The 17,885-nt window shown below is 46.4% G+C and overlaps 1 protein-coding gene across 2 annotated transcripts in view; it reads left to right on the top strand.

Annotated features, from left to right (window-relative positions):
* The first annotated feature begins 9,548 nt into the window (after window positions 1–9,548).
* LATS2 (large tumor suppressor kinase 2) overlaps window positions 9,549–17,885 on the top strand; it is a 49,383-nt gene continuing 41,046 nt past the window's right edge. The window contains exon 1 of one of the 2 annotated variants that reach the window (XM_081004082.1): window positions 9,549–9,775. The gene's annotated coding sequence lies outside the window, so the exon portion shown is untranslated. Of the gene's footprint in view, window positions 9,776–10,239; window positions 10,676–17,885 lie in introns of those variants that run through there. The other variant, XM_081004083.1, reaches the window with a different exon arrangement.

Genomic DNA, 17,885 nt, shown 5'->3' with positions numbered 1-17,885 from the left:
CAGTTCCCCCTTCCCTCCAAGCACTGGGCAACTGGGATCAGCACAGAAATACTTGGCCTATAACTGAGAGACAGCCATGTGCTTTGACCTTCATTTTTACTAGGTGGGGGGGTGTGAAAGCCCAGGCAGGGTGGGGGTTTTTTGTTTTTGTTTTCCTTAAAAATTGGAGGGGGGACTGTCTCCCGCATTATCCTAGCTTATTCTGGACTTTCACATCTCTACCTACTCTATATACTTTTTATAGTCTAGCAACAGATTTTCTATAAAATCTTTATTGAGCTGCTTTTTAAGACAGGGATTCAAGACAGGGATGTTGTGGTGCTTCCCGTCCTCTCCCTTTCACACTCTACAAGATAAAGCCATTCAAGAGTTTTAATTAGAGAGCAAACACAGGCTGTCGCTTTCCACTGTGTGACGCACATAAAAACCTATTTGCTTGTTCCAGTCTCACGCGTGCAGAACAGAACAGCTATATGAGAGCTGTTACTGCCTTTCTTAAGGCACTCAGGATATAAATGGTCACAACAGCATCAATAAGCATGTATGTTAAAATTGGGCCTTCCACCCAAATGAACAAGAGAGGGAGAAGCAAGCTGAATGCAGTGAAAAAATAGTTTTTGAAGGTTTAAGACAGGGATGGGGAACCTCAGGCCTGGAGGGGGGAGTGTCTCCCCCCAGACCTCTCTGCCTGGCCCTTGGCATCTTCCCGGGCCATGCCCACTCGCTGGCTGACCTTGCATCTCACCCACCTTGAATGTTTTTGCTTGGCTGGAATATCCTTGAACACTGATAATGACTCTTGCTTGAAGGGAGGATAGAGGGGTGTGTAGAAATTTGCCCACAAGTTAAAAGATAAAATTTGCATTCATTGTTCCACACACTTTTGTGTATGGCTCCATCTGCTTTGTTCCCCCATCGCCCCAGGGTTGAGGAATGAGGCGCTCCACCCCTGTTTTAAGGGATGAATTTATCACAGGAGGTAAAAAAAATAGTTGTGCTCGTTTAATGGAAGGTCTCATTCTAAGGATAGGAACAAAACAGTGAAAGAAAAACAGGGTTGCTGTTGGAAAAAGGCAGTTTTCCTCCTCCGTAAAGTGTGGTTCAATTTACTTGATGTTCTGATGTCATTACTAAGTGTGTTTCTACCTGCCCTGCATCACTGAGTGCCACTGGCAGAATGCTCAGTGTGATGAGGACGCAAATTGTATTCCACCTTGCAGTAATACAGGAGGGAATTTGACACGGGCCTTCTGTTTTTTGCAAGGTATAGTTCTGCCCAAGGTTGCAGAAACACCACCCACCCTATCAAACATTCTAGGGTCCTCTAAATGCTACACAACTGGCAAGTATGTCTCTGTAGATTTGGGAGGACCTCCCCTGTGTCCCTCTAAATACGTTGACAAAAAAAGAGAGCTAGAATGGGGAGAATCAGGAACTGTTTGACCCACCCCATGAAAAATCACAAGAGGAAGAGCTGCAGCTGCTGTAAACCAATCTGTTTGTTTTAGCAAAGTAGAAGGGTATTCACTTTCCATGCAGAAATTCCCAGGTTCAATCCCTGGCATCTTAATTTAAAAGGTGTAATGAAAAGCCTCTGCCAGAGACCCTTTAGACCCTCTGGCAATCAGAATGAACAGTGCTGTGCTGGATGGATAAATTATCTGACTAGATAGGAGTGGCCAACCTATGACCCTCTAAGTTGTTGGATTCCCATCAGCCCCAGCCAGCCTAACTGATAGTCAGGGATGATGACTTGTAGTCCAAAAACATCTGGAGGGTCACACATTCTCCATCCCTGCTGTAGTAAAACAGCTTCCCCCTGTGTGTGTTTTTAAATGTATTTTTATTAAAGATATTCTTGATTTACAAAGGTATGGGCGATGTCTCTCTCTTGTATTTTTTTTCCATGTAACTTTTTTTTTTTTTTTTACAAATCGGCTTCATTTGTTGAGACATTAGGAAGAATAGGGGGAAAGAGGTGGAGTGGGAGGAAAGATGAGTGGGGGTGGGGTCAGGTGGTGATGTTTCTATTTTACTTAATATATGTGGGGTTTTGTGTCAGCGTTGCTTGTGCAGGTTCTCTGCTGTTCACTTGTGTTCCTTTGGTGGTGAGGTTGGGGTTGGCCTGGGGTGTGGTTGTTTGTTTGTGATTGGATGTGGTGGTCTTTGTTTTCATGTGTGAGTGGGGTGGGTGGGTGTTTTGGATCAGGTTAGCCATATTGATTTGTATGCTGTTGGTGGATTTTTGTCATTGTCTTGTTGGGCTGTGTGTGTGATAAAGGGGAGCCATACAGGGGTGAAGGCGTCTTCTTCTATTTGTCCCCGTGTCAGTTTCAGTTTATTGGTTAATTTTTCTAGTAAGGCTGTTTACTGCTTCCCCCTGTTGATTGATACTTGTCATTTGGGCCACAGCTACTTTTGGTGGTTTTGTTTTTGTAAAACTTTTGCCCACGCTAGCGGGCAGAATAAATGGCAACTGGAAGACTCCAGGTCTGTGTTCTCCAACCTGGATTTTATGAGTCATAAGATCCCACTCAGCATCAAATTATAGCACACACAGCAGAGACTGAAAAAGAAAAGGGCTAAAAATGTAAAATAAAGCCAAGACTGCTGCAGAGCTTTTCAAAGCAAGTAAATATCCTTGAGAGAAGCTAAAAACTGACTGGTGTGGGAATGAAGTTCAGAATGGGTATACAAATCCTTGAGCTTCAGAAGACTATAAGCAGCAAACAATAGTATGATAATGACACCAAAAATCCATACACATCAGAAGCACTTTAAAATGAAAGCATATGCTGCTAATTGTATAACACCTAGAAACCACTTAATTAGTAGGTATTGTACAAGGGACCAGTCACACCTACACATACCATGTGCAGTGAATACCTTTACCGAAGTCCCACATTTACTCCCCGGTGCAGTGTGGATAAGATTACAGCTTACAGTCCTATACACACCTGGGAATCCTATGAATGCTCACCTGAGAGTAGCACACAAAGCCACCATCAGCCAATGATCAGGGATGGAGGAAACTGTAGTCCAGCAACATCAGGAGGACTACAGGTTCTCAAGCTCTATCTAAGGGACCTCTCAAGGGAGAACTGAATGTGCAGGGGACATATTTAAAAAAAAAATAATGATTATTATTGCAATTTAAAATTAACAGGTAAACATAATCGTTTCCTTTTACATTTACATACATAATCTACTTATTCTTCTATACATATTAATCTACTCTATATTATAATTGACTTTCCCCTACCTCTTAACAGCTTCATCATCTCTCTTTATTTCATTTTCTTTTGTACTGTGTTCTCATATAAAAAAAAGGTAAAGGACCATTAGGTCCAGCCCTGACCAACTCTGAGGTTGCGGCGTTCATCTCGCTTTATTGGCCAAGGGAGCCGGCGTACAGCTTCCGGGTCATGTGGCCAGCATGACTAAGCCGCTTCTGGTGAACCAGAGCAGTGCACGGAAACACCGTTTACCTTCCCACCGGAGCGGTACCTATTTATCTACTTGCACTTTGATGTGCTTTCGAACTGCTAGGTTGGCACCTTTTCTTTGTATAAGATATCTCCTCTGATTGTCTTTTATTTTGTGAAATTTATTCTAGGCACACCCGTTTGGATTTGGGAACCATGTTTACACATATAACTTTTAAAACAATCCTGTTCTTTTTTCACCTTTAAACTTGAGTGATTTCTTATTGCTTCTGTCATTTTGCCTAATTCAGTGTATTCACACTATTGCTTTTGCCACTCTTCCTTAGTTGGTATCACATCCCCTTTCCAATACTTGGCAATTAATACTCTAGCTGTAGTTGTTGCATAAAGCAACACTCTTTTACTTACTCTAGGAATGTTTATTGGGGGGACAGATTCATTCCAACAAAGTTTGATCTCCAAGTGAAGCCTTCTTAGCTGAGGTGCTCATACTCCAGCACTGCCTCTTTCCTGGATAATGTTGAGCTTCAATGTTGGCCTAGAACCTTACGGTTTCCTCTTCTTCATTATGTCCCTCTTGGCTCATTACCTGTGCTGAGATGGGGCCCCAGGCAAGGAGGCAGTTGGCTGCTTGGGACCCCATACTCAAGAGCAGAGGCCTCTCTAGATCCCTGTTTGGGTTACTTGGTAGACAAGTTCTGGCTAAGGGCCTTTGACTTGGGTCTAGCCTTTCTATGGCCTTCCTTGCTGCTCATTTTGAACGGGCCACAGTGGGGGTCATCATCACAACCACTTTGTGCAACTGAGTGGAGATCACCATCCTAACTACTTCCTGCAGGCTCATAGAATTACAGCGCACACTCCATGGGGTCTCTGCTGGTAGAGGCCAAGTGGGCAGGATTTGCTCCCATTGTAACACTTTGCTGTCCCCTACCCCCTGGAATAGATGTCAGCCTCCCTGCAATGCAGGGGGTCGGACTAGATTGACCCTTAGGGTACCTTCCTACTCTTCCAATTCTAAGATCTCAGCTATATGTGCTAAACTTAGAGATGGCACCCGGGTGGGATGACTAATGCTGACCCGTGTCTCTGGTGGCGCTAGTCTTTGGAGCGAAAAGTCTGCCTATCCTACTTGCATCCTCCTGCTTACTTTGCCCCACAGAATCCAGTTACAGCCATCAGCTCCTATCTGCATAGCACCACCCTGGGTCCAGAGCAGGAGTGGGGAACCTCAGGTCAAATGCAGTCCTCCAGGCCTCTCTTCCTGCCCCTCTGCACTCTCCCAGGCCACGTCAACTCTGCAAGCCACAACCCTCACTGGTCCTCCTGCCCCACGCCTTGAGCGCTTTTGCTTTGCTGAAATGTGCCCTTGTGTTGCACTAATGCCTTTTGCATGCCTGGATGGAGGGCGAAGATCAGTGTGGGGCTGCAGAAACATCCCGCTTGCATGCCTGGATTGTACAAAGGTAAGGGCCACAACTGTTTTCTTTGTCCATGGAGTTTTCTTGGCAGGGATACTGGAGTGGCTTGCCAGTTCCTGCTCCAGGTGGATCACGTGAAGCTGAGGCTCCAATACCTTGGCCACCTCATGAGAAGAGAAGACTCCCTGGAAAAGACCCTGATGTTGGGAAAGATTGAGGGCACAAGGAGAAGGGGACAACAGAGGACGAGATGGTTGGACAGTGTTCTCGAAGCTACCAGCATGAGTTTGACCAAACTGCGGGAGGCAGTGGAAGACAGGAGTGCCTGGCGTACTCTGGTCCATGGGATCACGAAGAGTCGGACACGACTAAACGACTAAACAACAACAAAGGACCACAACCACTGCTCCAGCCATTTTTGCCTCTGGCAAATGGCCCATGGAAGGTTGCCTTTGAGGGAATGCAGGTTGAAAATAGTTTCCCCCACCCTGGTCCGGAGCATGCCAGAACGCCGGGAGCACAGCGAGGTAACATTTTTGCAGCCTTCCTCACGGTACATTTCTGAAGCGGCCTTTGCTAGTAAACAAATGCCAATCCTCGATCTATTCAGAGGTCATTCTGAAAATCTCACATTCTTTCCCCGAACAACAGGATTAGACAACAATGGTGAAATACCTGTGAGCTGATTTATAGTTAGCATTCCCAGAATTCTTGTTGTGCCTGGAGGAGTGCCTGTGCACCTTCTCATTGGTTTATAGTTAGCATTTTTGGTCTCTCTCACACACAGCCCAGTCTCAGGCTTTTGTTTTGTGCGAAGGTTTTCATGATGGGTGAACCTCGGGGCTGAAGTCCAGGACTTTGCAGCCCAAGGGACCTCCCCCCACCCACAAAATGAGCACCTGGAGAGCGGCAGGTGTTGGAGGCAGCAGCAAACAAGCTTGATATCAGCACCTAGGCTGAAATAAACATGCCATTTTAATCCCTCTGGTCATGATGGAGCTATGGTTCCAGTTAGTGTTCAAAACTGCACATATTCAGAGTGTTGTAGTATACAGGTGCTGTCCTGTGCTGCTGGTGAATCTGATGAGGAGTGAAGCAGCGATAACTCCGAGATGCATATGCAAGTAAAGGCATCACTGGTCTCTGGGGACAGCCTCCACAGGTGGGTATTTTGGCCTCTTTCATTATTTGCATTGCAATCCTATCCATGCCTATCCAGAAGACACAATAAGTTCAGTGGAGCTTATTCTCAGGTTAAGTGTGTATATACAGTAAAGCAAGACAGAAGTGCCTGGCGTGCTCTGGTCCATGGGGTCATGAAGAGTCAGACATGACTAAATGACTAAACAACAAATACAGTAAAGGTAAAGGGACCCCTGACCATTGGGTCCAGTTGTGACCGACTCTGGGGTTGCTGCGCTCATCTCGCTTTATTGGCTGAGGGAGCCGGCATACAGCTTCCGGGTCATGTGGCCAGCATGACTAAGCCGCTTCTGGTGAACCAGAGCAGTGCACAGAAACGCTGTTTACCTTCCCGCCGGAGCGGTACCTATTTATCTACTTGCACTTTGACGTGCTTTCGAACTGCTAGGTTGGCAGGAGCAGGGACTGAGCAACGGGAGCTCACCCCGTCGCGGGGATTCAAACCGCCGACCTTCTGATCGGCAAGTCCTAGGCTCTGTGGTTTAACCCACAGTGCCACCCTTGTCCCTTTGTACAGTGGTACCTCACAAGACGAATGCCTCGCAAGACAAAAAACTCGCTAGACAAAAGGGGTTTTTGTTTTTTGAGCTGCTTCGCAAGACGATTTTCGCTGTGGGCTTGCTTTGCAAGACGGAAACGTCTTGCAAGTTTGTTTCCTTTTTCTTAACACCGTTAATACAGTTGCGACTTGACTTCGAGGAGCAACTCATAGAACGTGGTGTGGTAGCCTTTTTTGAGGTTTTTAAAGACTTTGGTGATTTTTGAAGCTTTTCCAAAACTTTCCCGACACCGTGCTTCGCAAGACGAAAAAAATTGCAAGACGACAAAACTCGCAGAACGAATTAATTTCGTCTTGCGAGGCACCACTGTATATACAGTACTGCAGCCTTAATGAATGCGCTTGTCCCATGGCACAGCCACAGCTAGGAATTACTCTTGCACTATAACATGTCTGCTGTTTTATTTTGGGGGAGGAGTGTCTGGAGTCTGAAAAACACTGGTGTAAATCAACGGGAGTACAAATTTAATCACTGTCTGGTGTTAAAAATAAATTCTACACGATACTACACAGCCCCATGCATGTCTACTCAGAAGTTAAGCACTGTGTGCATCCTGACAGTGTTTACTCAAAAGTAAGCCTCACTAAGTTCTATTTAACTCTTACAAGAATCCTGTGCGGTAGGCTAAGAGGAGGAACTCTTCATGGCAGATGGAGATCTGAACCAGAGTCTCCCTGGTCCTAGTCCAGGACAGTATAGCACACAAGCTTACATCAGAAATATATTTTGTTACCAGAGATATTTTCAGTTCATGTATGTACTACTATTTTTAGGTGCCCTTTGTAAGCCAAAGAAAACACCACTGAGCAATATTCATATTTAAGCAAGCACATTGCCATGCTTCGTGGGTTAATTGCTGCAATAATTTGAAAAATGAAGATGTGCAGCATTGCTTAAATTGCAGGTATTTGATCATTACAAAATGAACTGCTTCACCCCACCACATTCTTTCAGCCCTGGAATTTTCTGAGAACCTAATGGTTTTCTTGCTCTCTTCCAAGATGGGGTTTCCTTTCAATTCCTTAATAAATTACTGTATTTTTTGCTCTATAAGACTCACTTTTTCCCTCCTAAAAAGTAAGGGGAAATGTGTGTGCGTCTTATGGAGCGAATGCAGGCTGCGCAACTATCCCAGAAGCCAGAAAGCAAGAGGGATTGCTGCTTTCACTGTGCAGCGATCCCTCTTGATGTTCTGGCTTCTGAGATTCAGAATATTTTTTTTCTTGTTTTCCTCCTCCAAAAACTAGGTGTGTCTTGTGGTCTGGTGCGTCTTATAGAGTGAAAAATACGGTATTTTCATTGACACCACTTGAAGTTTAAAATGAATACTTATGTAACTGGCAGCACAGTTGAAATACCAAACATATTCTGTTTGTGGAGTCACTTTTTTATGGAACATGGCAGTTTGGAATATTTAGGCAGTTTGGAATATCTATATTATAAGTATTAGGGCTGTAGGGTTGTATCCAACAATGTCAAACCCAGAATAGGCCCACTGAAATCAACAGACTTAAGCTTTACTCTGGGTATGACTTTGTTGTATTTACACACAGTGAGGGACTGTAATACAACCGGCAGTCTATGGGTAAGCTCCATGCTATGTATGTCTTAGTTCAGTGATGGGGAACTTGTTTACCTCCAGCTGTTGGATCCCAACTCCCATCAGCTCCAGCCAGCAAAGCCAATGATCAAGGATGATGGGGGTTGTAGCCACTGCTAAAAAATGATACTGAGCTGTACTATGACCATTGATCTGACCCAGAATAAGGCAGCTTCCCCCTTTCCTGGAATTGCAACCTTAATAATTATACAGTGGTACCTCGGGTTACATACGCTTCGGGTTACATACACTTCAGGTTACAGACTCTGCTAACCCAGAAAAAGTACCTCGGGTTAAGAACTTTGCTTCAGGATGAGAACAGAAATTGTGCGGCGGCGGTATGGCAGCAGCGGGAGGCCCCATTAGCTAAAGTGGTGCTTCAGGTTAAGAACAGACCTCCAGAATGAATTAAGTACTTAACCCGAGGTACCACTGTACTGGTAAGCAACATTAATGTTTCTGAATATTTTTGATGATACCAATGTAAATATATACTGTATTGTCAAAAGAATTGGTCTTAAATATGAATAGTCATTGCAACTCAATGGAAAACAGTCCCAAATCTTACACTGGATGCTTGGTACTCCTCACTCTGGAATATAGCTATTATGGAGAAAATAATTTGAGATTTCGGCAAGGACCAGAACCTACAGCCACTTTTTATACGATTTGGCATTCCTTTGGGGATATATACAGTGGAACCATCATTTTCAAGACAACTCTCCTCACAAGCCTGGCAAATCTGGAACAATAGTTGATGATCTGATAAGGTTGCTTGCCTTTACTTGGACTTTGATAGTTTAACTCACGTGCAACTACTGATTCTATGCGCCTATTGTGTTGTTTTTCATCTTTTATTTTTCATGTTGTTTTAACTATCCTCTCTGTTTCTTTCCGCAGGGGAAACGAGTCCTGCATTGCAGCGGGATCGCGGTCCCTTCCAACTCTGCAATTCTATATCCATCATTATAAAATGGAGTTAATTTTTATTTTAAAAAAACTTTGCAAAACAGCAACAATTATTATTACCACTGTTATCCCGGTAACCAACATGGCTTAATAACGATTCGCGACCCAAGCAGACCCGCAACAGGTCCCAAGCCGCTTCTTTAACGCGCTATTTATCAGCGCAGCCGGGATCGTGCGAACAAGAGCGCGGTAGCCGAGGCGCGGGACGTCCAGCGGGGCCCCGCCCATCCCGCGCTTGACGAGCAGGGCCCCGCTCCGCCCCTTTTCTTCCCCCGCTGGAATGCTGAAGGGGAGGGAGGCGGAATGACGCCGGAGCCCGGGTCACGTGGCACGAGTGGAATGCTAACAATGTAGCGAATGTCCCAACTGTGCCCGGCCGCCGCCGCATTCGGAGCCCGAAAGGGGGAAAGGGAAGAATGGAGACGGAGCGGGGCGCTGGGGGCGGCGGCAGCAGTCGAGGCAGCGGCAGGAGGCAGCGGAGAGGAGTCACAGCGGCGGCCCCCTGATTCTCCCGCGGGCACCGAGAGAGGGAGGGGGCTGCGTGCGGGGAACCCCCTTCCCCGCTCGACCAAGACGGTAAGGGGGCTTCCCTCTGGTGAGCAGGCTGAGCCCTTCCACCTGCCCCTCCGCCCCGTTCGGCGTTACTTCGCAGCTTTCTGGCTCCTTCTCTTCTTTCTTTAAAGGGGATTTTTTGCAGAAGTTGCGCAGGGATTTTAGAGGGGGCGGCTTTCCCGGGGGAATCCTGAAGTTGTTCTTTAAAAGAAAAAGAAAAAGGCATTCACGCGACGCGATTTATTATTCCGGGAAGGGAAAGAGGCCGGGAGGGAGCTGGGCAGTCGGCGGAAGAGAGCGGCTCTTCTTGGAAGGAGAGCGGGGGAGTTCCTCAGAGGGAGCAGCGGAGGGCAGCTGCTTTGGCCAAGAAGCGGAAAGTGGCCGCCTACTCGACGGCGTGTGCTAAGGACACGGGCCGTGCGGGGGAGGGGGGAGGGCTTGGCAAGCCAGCAAAGCCAGGGCTGGGCGAAGATGCCGTTGTGAGGAGGGAGCCCTGTGGGCCCAGACCTCGGGGGCTCGGCGGAGGAAGGCGGCCCGCGAAAGCATCATCTTCCCGTTTTCGAGGCTGCTCGGGACCAAATCCCCGCGCTGGATGGTGGCTGCCGGCAGTCCCAGAGGCGGCTGGGGTGGAGAAAGTGGTATCTGTGGCAACAGGATTTGCTGGCAAGCCGAGGGAGGGTTGGGATTCTGGCCCGCCGCTTCCCTTTTGCTTTGCTATGTGGAGCGCTAGTTGCTGACCAGGGGGCCTCGTCGGCTAAAACTTAAGGTTTTTAGAGGGTGTTGCGCAGCATGCAGAAGAGGAAGAGCGAGCGTGTTCTGGATTACTTGACGTGCCCTTGTATCTGGATTTAGGGGCTGAACTGGCCGTGGTGTCAACCGCTGGCGTTTCCACACGGTCCCCTATGGGAGCGTTTACACGCCCAGGTAAGCCCGTTCGTGTGTGTAGCGTTAGCTCGTCCAGGGAGAGGTGGCTCGGGCAGTTGAGCCGACGGCGGCGTGTTAATTTCTACACGCGAATGGGGCTTCTTCCGTGGTAAAGGGACGGTCGGAAGAGATGCGGAACAAGATGGGCAATATTTTAACCCGTGGCAAGTCTTAAGGTCCAAGTCAGCCTTTACGCGGGGGGGGGGGGGCGTGTGCGCGTCCGCTCCTTAAAAAAAATAAACTCAAATGTGGGATTTTGTTGTGTCCTTTCGGTGTAGAACAGGGCAATTTCTAATTCGCCGCGCGAGCCCGGGTTTCATTATAATTATTATTTCGGATTAAGCCGTGCGGCGCGCAAGAGCGTGGTTATTTTATTATTTTTTTGAGGATGTGGCGCGGAAGGGACAGGAGACGGGGCTTTCCTGCCCGGTCCTGTGCGCGATTCCTCGGAGGTTCCGCGGGGCTTGGCGCTCCAGGAGCGGCCGAGCGACCTTCGCCTCTTCCTCTTGCCCAGCGCCACACCTCCCGTGGGCTGTGGAAGCGGGGAGGAAAGGGGGGAGGATTGCGCTTCCACTTAAAGCCTTTCCAGAGAGGCCTTTGCACGGGCGCGGGGGGGGGGGGGGAGTCGCCGTGAGCCTGTGTGCGCTCGGCCGCTGTCGCGCTCGCCCTCTGCTACAGCGCGGCGCTCCCTTTGCTTTTGCTCGAGGCCTCTCGCGGCTCCCCGGCCGGAAGAAACGAGCAAACTTTTCCCCCAGCCCTTGGAAGTCGGACGGCGCTGCGCGGAGGGGAGTGGCGCCTTGGCCGCTTGCTCGAGTCCCAGTTCTGGGCCGGGGGAAATCTTGGAGCGGTTGCCTCCGTCGCCCATCCCTTATGCCCGGGCCTCGCCTTCCCGGCTTCTCCTCACCCGCTTTGGAGTAGATATTGGTGACCGTGTGACAGCTGAGCCCAGCCGCAGGACCTTCCTTCCTTGCTTCCCAACCCCGGCCCCTCTGTCTTGGAGAAGGGCCCTGCAACCTCTCCTCAGTGTGGGCTTGAGGGGCGCGACTGGGGCTGAAGTTTGAAGCGGGAAAAGGTTGGGGCTTGCTCTCGGCGCCAAAGCAGATCTCCAATGTTTTCATTGCTCCTGGGCCTTCACAGGAGAATCTTGTGCATGGTTTGGGGAAAAGTGGATAGAGATGTTTTTCTTTGGGGCGGGCTCACCAGGTGAGGCAGTCGCCTCAGGTGGCATGGTCTACAGCGGAAGCACATCGCAATGTCCATGTATCTCCTCCTTTTGCTGATGTAGATCTTCCCTCCCGCATTCCTGGGTGGGGAGGGGGCCCTTTGTCATTTTGGGGGTCTGCCAGATGCCAAAATATCTTCCTTTTTTCTACCTCATAATATTAGAACTCCCCACCCCGTCATCCAGTGAAGCTGAAGGGTGGGAGGGAAATTCAGGATAGCCCCAAAGGAAGCAGTTCCTCACACAGCATATAACTGAGCCGTAGAAAATGCTATAACCAGATGTATGGATGGCCACCAATTCGGATGACTTTAGAAGGGGAAGAGGCATATTCATATTCTATAAGGCTCTCGGTGGCTACTAGTCATAGTGACTGTGGATGCTTCCAAATACCAATTGCTAGAGGTCACAAGCAAGAGTGCTGTTGTGCTTATGTCCTGCTTGTGAGTTCCTATGGGCAACTGGTTGGATATTGGGAGAGCAAAATGCAGGGCTAGATATGCCTTTGGTCTGAGCCAGCGGTGTTCTTCTTACAGTCTTAGAACATTTTCACAAATGACATTTTATTGCTGCAGTTTCTACCACAGATGTAAATCCGATATTGCTGTGAGAAATTTGGCTTTAAAATTGACAGTCTTTTACTTTCCATTCCACATTAGTTAGCAGGAGAGAGGACCAGAGAAGAGGTTCCTTTGCAGATTTTTGAGAGTGAGACATCACTGTGTGCTAGAAGTTGAAGGGGGACCTAGCTTCATCCGGTCAGGTGACTAGCTATGGAGACATGGGTGGTAGGAAGCAGTTGATGGCTTGGGTCTATTTCTTTCTGGCAGATGCATTTTCAGACAATCATTTTCTTTCCTTATATCTTTCACCACCACTTTTTCTCCCAAGTTACAAGGATGTTAGTAGTTTCAGAGGACTCTTATCATTCTTATAGAGCACTCTGGGGGTTATCACTTGAAACAGACAAGCAAAATGCTGCTGATAACATTTTCATCTCTTGTGAAGGCTCTCTAGGAAAGCTCAGTCCATGATAACTATCTTAGGCAGAATGCATAAAGAAAGCTAATTCTTCCGCAGTTTCAGTTGTTCTTTATGCAGAGTTCTGCGTAACTTGAAAGTTACACAATTAGCAGTTTGTTCAGCAAAAAAAAATTGGTTGTTTTGCAGAATTGTAGCAATTGTTATTATGTGGGATATTAAGCAGTGCTGAATTGTTCTTTAAAAAAGTGAGATTCATTATGCTCTGTGAAGTTCCGTAATAAAGGAACTTTTGACAGCTGCAATTTGTATAGGCATTTCTATACTGCAGGTTTATTTGTGTTTGCAATGTTGTGTTGCATAGCTTGGGGTGCATATAGCTGATATTTCCAGGGTTTCCATGTTAAGAGCATATGCTGCATCTGTGGGCAGATTATCCTGGGCCAAATGGGATGTCTTTAGGGACATGTGGGAATGGCTCTCAGCCCATGATTCTGCATTTGTTTGTACATATTGAGGTCACGCTGGGACAACTGGGCTCTTGCTTTTCTCTTTTTCATCTGAGCTCTCACGAGAATTGTGTAATCCTCTTCTTATTCCACATGTCTAGCATACTAGTGACTATAGCGTAGGAGCAATTGGTGTCATGGGTAACTCGTCTGGCAAAACGTTGCTGTGTTGCACAATTGAATGGCATATTGATGGAGATGGGGATTGAGGGTGTTGAAAAAGACCAACTACGTGGAAATGAAGTCACCGGGGTATGTATGTGCCTCACCTTTTTAAACCAGGGAAGTGGATCAGACAGGTAACAAAGACCAGCAGTCTCTTCCTATTCTGCATAACCAGAACAATGGGATCTGTCTGTGCTGTGTCCTAGTCATCATCTGTACATTCACCACAGACAAGCAAATCTCCCTTTACACACAGCGTATTTCAGTTTTGCGTTGGACTAGAAACTGTAGAATTCCCCATGCAGACAGTCCTTACTGAACCCTTTATCCTTTTTGGGCTGCAATTGCTCACCAACCCATGCTTCATTCCCAAGCATGGTAGACTGAATTCCCCACCTATCACTGCCTATCTCCTCTATAGCACTATTTGGTTGGCTTTCTGATTGCTGTACGCTGATGGTGTGATGATAATAATAATAATAATAATAATAATAATACTGTAGCATCAGGCAGTACTTTTCTTGCCCCTTTTATCACCTCTGCTGTTCTTGAGCAGAAGATGCTAGTACAAAAAAAAGTGGTAGGACTTTTCTATGGTTCACCAGAGGACCATCGCTGGTGCGTGTGTGTGATAGAACCATATAGACAGAATTCTTTGATAAATGCAATAACTCCACATCACAGAAATCTAGCAAGAACTTTACAGTACGTCCACTGAGTTGTAAGAAGCAGAAGAGTGCTAGTCTTTTTTATGGCCATTGTAAAACATCCAGTGTTTAATTCCACACCCCAAGCGAGAAGGTCATGTGCCTGGATTTACCTCTTTGTTCCCCAATATTAATCTGCTGCAAATAAGTTATTAAAGCTTGGAGACACCCAAATGATATTGGAGCTCATTTGTGTGTCAAGGACAGTGCATGCAATTTGATGTGTAATTTGAGGGAGAGTCACTGCCCTGAAGAGCTTAACGTCTAGACTAATAAGATTGACAGATAGCTAATCTATGCTCAAGTAAAAGTGCATAGAGCACCAGAATAATCTGTTCATATTCTCCAGTGCTTGAAATCCCTGCAGCTATTGGCAGAGGAAGGGGGACTTTCCCCTTTGTCTCATCTCACTGCTCGGGAATCTGGAATCATAGTTGGACAAAATATGCCTCCCCTCCCATGCAGAGCCATATTTTACTCCCACTCTCAGAGGTCTTGGATGGAAGAAAAATTACTTAATCTTGTTTTGCACACTCCTTTTAGAAACTTGGGTTATGGTATTTCTGAGGTGCCTGAGAAATTTGGCTGCAGGAAAATCTGACTTTGGAAACTGCTATGGCCTGATTTATGCAAGCAGCAGGGTGGCATCTCTTTGGAAATGCACATGCGTTTGCCGTGCTGTTGCAACCCCACTTTCAGGCGTTTTGCTGTAGGATGGCAAAAGTCTATAGAATTGCATGGTGAGCCTTCTTACACAGAACATGGAGCAGCCTCCACTCAGTGAGAAACAACCATGCTGCCGCTTGTGTCAGTTCTGAGAAGTGTTCCAGTGTTTTGCCAACTCTGAACATCTCCGCACATGCTTTTCAAAAAAAGTGAGGGGCAGGTGATCTGTATTCCAGACAAAGGCCTTGTTTTAAGGAATGTGACCCTTTCGTTGTTAGCCATAAAGTGCATGAGTGCAGTTAGCAGTGTTTCACTGATACCTGTTCGTTGCCTGTTTGCACTGAAAATGTAGGAGGTCATGGCACACGACAGATGCAGATGGAGTGTTGGTGTCTAGGTTTTGCTTTGTTCCCTCGTTCCTAGTTATGTGAGAACTCAAGTTTATGGTTCAGTTTGAATGCTGCAGTCTGAAGCATGAGTGTGGGAAACAGCCTGTGGAGATATATACATTGAAGCTAGGATGCAAGGAATATGTATGCGTTGTAGAATGTGTTGTGCATTCTCTGCAACTTCAGGTTCTTCTCGCTGTCAAACGCAACCGTTCTGCTCTTTAAACAGAAGCTAAAGCAATGGCTGCAGTGGCAAATGAAAGTTTCATCCACATGCATGGTTCTCCTTTCTATTTCTTCTTTAGATTATCTGCACAGTTTACTGTTCCCTCACTTGCTCATCTCAACCTTTTGGGATCCTAGCCCAAGTACGAACCTTTTCAGGAGAATTTGCCTGTTCCTTGAAGGTTACTGCACCCCTATCTGTAATGTTGTGGGCCAGGAAAAGATAACAGGAGTGTGATATGGCATTATTTCAGTAGCTGCATCAGTATTCCTTTGTAAAGCCTGCAGTTCCTGGTTATTCCATTCAGGGAAAGGAGAAGGAACAGCCTATATCCCAACAAGGCCCCCAAAAACCTGTGCTGATGAGCCTTAAAAGAAATATTAAAAAACAAAAAGGAGAAACAGTTTGAAAAATGAGAAATCAAATATTCGAGGGGCCCCAAGGGGATCAAAATTGCATGTTAATAAAACCCACACTTTAATGTAAGCAGCGATACTTTTCTTGATTTGCTTTTTCAAAGGAAGAATGGATGAAGTTGGCACCTTCTTGTAAATGTAAAAAACTGATGGGGAGACACTTTGCTCTTTGGTGGTGAGCTTTGCTTTTGGTCTGTAGTAAAGCCCCAGTGGAATCTGGTTTGGATTTTGAATGTGGGTTAAGTTTCTAGTTGCTGCGCTATTTTCATTCACTGTAGGTATTTGATTAATGTTATTTCCGTGCCAGGTTCCATTCAGATGAATCCCAAAGCGACTTACAAGTAATAAACAACGGCAACATAGTGAAACGTAACAGAACATCACAAATGCAGCATATAAGTCATATGAAATAATTAACAAATCATCAGTAAAACCTAATATTTCACTCTCTTCAGGTTAATTCAATCCCTTTTTTCAACCTTCTTTTCCCTTTCACCTTGATTCCTTTTCCATATCCTGTCCAAATATTTTGAGAAATATTTTTTTTGGGGGGGGGGGATAAATAAATACATTGGAGCTAAAATACTAACAAAATGAAAATACATTGCTGCCGGTAAAAACCCTGATGCAAAATACCAAGCCATGGGGGATAGACAATCGCCTTCTGTATAGGGGCATGTCCCTTCCTCTGTTGGCATCATCTTGAAGACTGTCCGTTTGCATGTGGCTCTGGAGAGTGAAGAAACCCACGAACAGTTTTATCACGCCTACCCTGCTGATCATGCCGTTTTGGGCTCTCCTCCAGAGGAATGTGGACTGTTTGCACCAGCTGTGTGTGCTAGAGCCAGTTTTGCCTCTGTGTTGATGGAAGGCTTGTCCTCAGCACAAGTTTTCATGTACAGTATATACTTCTGTTCCTCCCCCTCTTCCCTGCTCCCCCACCTTTTCTGGAGATTGCTTTTTCCTGTTTTATAAAGAAAGTAGTTCGGTGGTAGGGAATGTGATCAAAATCTAAATCCTAAGCACAATTGCTTGAAAGCAGTAAAGTTCTATATACATTTGTTTAGGATTTAGGGGAGTGGAACCTCAGGAATCAAATGAGCCCACACTGTCTGGTCCTCAGAACTCTCCCCAGGACCTTGCAGAGCCTGCTGGGCAACACCAAGTTCTTTTTTTTTTACTTATCCTCTGGCTCCACTCACCACTGGCATATGGCCCTTGGAAGGGTATTCAGGAGGGAATGAGACCCTCCAAAAAGGTCTCCCACTTTAAATAATGCACACAATATTTAGAAAATTCTCATATGTGCATGCTGTTGAAATGAATGGGAATTGTACGAGAGCTCAGAAACAGCAGAATCATAGAATTGCAGAGTTGGAAGGGACCATGAGGGCCACCTGGTCCAAAGCCTTTGCATTGCAGGAATCTTTTGCCCAGCGTGGGGTTCAAACCCACAGCCATGAGATTAAGACCTACCAACTAAGCTAGAAACATATTGTTTGTAGCTAATTTGTCCCCAGAAGAGCAAAGAGACTTGGGCTAGGTACAAACCATACATTTAAAGCACATGCACATACCCAAATAATCCCGGGAACTGTAGTTTATTCCCCCACAGAGCTAAGAACTGCCTTTTTAATGAGCTAATATATTTGTGTTGAGATGTGCACCAGTCTGTTATGTGTAAGAAGGGTCAGGGACAAAGCCCATAAGAACGCAGGAGCCTTCTGGATCAAGCCAATGCCCCATCTAGTTCAGCATCCTGGCCTCTCCGTGGCCACCCAGATTATTAGAAATTGATTTAGCGTTGCCATTACCCCAGGCACATCTCTTCTGCCGTTTCCCCCTTGTGCCTCCCTTCACCTGCTTTTGACTCAAGCAGCAAGAGTTTGGCTGGTACAGTTTAGCTGGCATAGTTGCGCCACCCCGAAT

The sequence above is a fragment of the Podarcis pityusensis genome (assembly GCF_964106645.2).
Source record: "Podarcis pityusensis genome assembly, chromosome: 4".
Lineage (NCBI taxonomy): Eukaryota > Metazoa > Chordata > Lepidosauria > Squamata > Lacertidae > Podarcis > Podarcis pityusensis.
The sequence above is the reverse complement of the archived record's forward strand: the minus strand, read 5'-3'. Positions and strand labels throughout refer to the sequence as shown.